This window comes from Heptranchias perlo, unplaced genomic scaffold, assembly GCF_035084215.1.
Source record: "Heptranchias perlo isolate sHepPer1 unplaced genomic scaffold, sHepPer1.hap1 HAP1_SCAFFOLD_274, whole genome shotgun sequence".
NCBI lineage: Eukaryota > Metazoa > Chordata > Chondrichthyes > Hexanchiformes > Hexanchidae > Heptranchias > Heptranchias perlo.
In genome coordinates this window covers 150,896-152,500 of record NW_027139286.1, presented here as the reverse complement: position 1 = coordinate 152,500, position 1,605 = coordinate 150,896, and positions in this window count along the sequence as shown.

The following is a 1,605-nucleotide window of genomic DNA, read 5'->3' as shown; positions in this document are numbered from 1 at the left end:
CCTGACGAGCCTGAACACCAGCCTTGGCTGGACCGCTCGGGCCCTCCCATGTCGGACGCGAGTCGCCAAATCGATCGGAAGAGAGTACCGATTCCTCTCAAAAAGTCTGCGTGCCCGTTATTATAAAAGCAGCCCACCGGCCGCGGTGCCTTGCCCACAAACACACTTGGTGTCTGGGGTGATTCAGAGCCGCCGCGGCTCGAAAGTGTCAACCTGTTTTAAAAGTCATCGCTATGCCGGCACAGGTGACTTTCAAGTTAAAGAGTTCTCTTTATTGGCTTTCAAAAAAATCTGCAAAGTGTCACAGAGATTTTGAGAAACTCTTTTTTTTCTTTATATTATTATAATATAATATAATGTGTATATGTTTTCGAAAAGCATCCACCAGCAATCCATGGTGAGCCTCTCTCTGCTGGCAAGCTCCTCCTGCCTGAGCCCGACGCTGTCGAGGCTCAACACGATTTCAGACTGACAAAGAGTTCGAAAATTGCCGCCTGATGTAGCTTTAAATGCTGACAGGTGACTTCCGAGTGCTCTTGTAAAGGTCTCCGCTTTGAAATTGAGAGCCTTTTGCCAAGTGTCACTTTTTCAGGCACTCTTAAAGTGCACCTGGGCTGTCAGAGAAAGCTCTGAAAATCGTGTTCTCGAAAATCTCCGGGTACCCGACCAATCCCTAGGTGCCCGAATGACAAGTGTCAATTCGGCAGGACGGCCTCCCACCTCCGGCCGCAGATGCGTCACTAAATCCCCGCAACGGGGGCTTTCTCATTTCGGCATAGGGGCTTCCGCGGCCAACTCATTAACCTGTGCTCGGACTTTTTGTGCCACAAGTGCAAGGGACCGTTTGCCGGCAGCTACTCGCACCCCCCCGCCCAGGGGGGGAATCCTCTGACCGGAGATCCGAAACGCCGGCCGAATCCATCCCCGTCGGACTTCCGAAGGGGTTCCCTCGACCGACTGACTTCCGAACTCCTTTCTGGGCTTAAACGGGTGGAATTCGGACCCTCTCGCAAGGGAGCCGAAGCCCGCCAGCCCCGGGAGGCCTCGGGGCCGCCGTTTTCAAGCCCGACCAAAAAACCCGAAAAATGGGGAAAAATGGGAAAAATTCCCACTCCCAAAAGGCTTAAAAGTCGGTTGGGCGGCAGCCCGGGTCGGTCTCTGCAGACCTGGAGGCGCTGGACACAAGTCTGGTAAACAGGCTAAGTCTCGACATGCCACCTCTTACTATCCTGCAGGTACCCCGCCAATCCCCCCGGAACCGGCTGGCAATTGGCGAATCAGCGGGACGAATTTGAATTCGTGACCGACTTTCTGACACCGAATCGCCGCAAACGCGTTTCGATTTTTCGGCTTCGGTACCTCCCATCAGACTTTGACTGGCCATATCTCCGGACTCACGTGTCGCAGCCGGGACCTTCAGGCACCGTTCGACGCGTCTACCCCTGCCCCGTCGAATGGCGCCCCTCGCGGTGTGGTCCGATTTCCGCATTTTGGTCAGATTTGCCTCCAAAATTTTCAGATTGAGTTGACGAATGCCCCCTACGGGGTAACCTCTTGCCCTTTCGGACCTGGTCCCTGTGACTTAATTTCCGCCTTTTGCTCAAT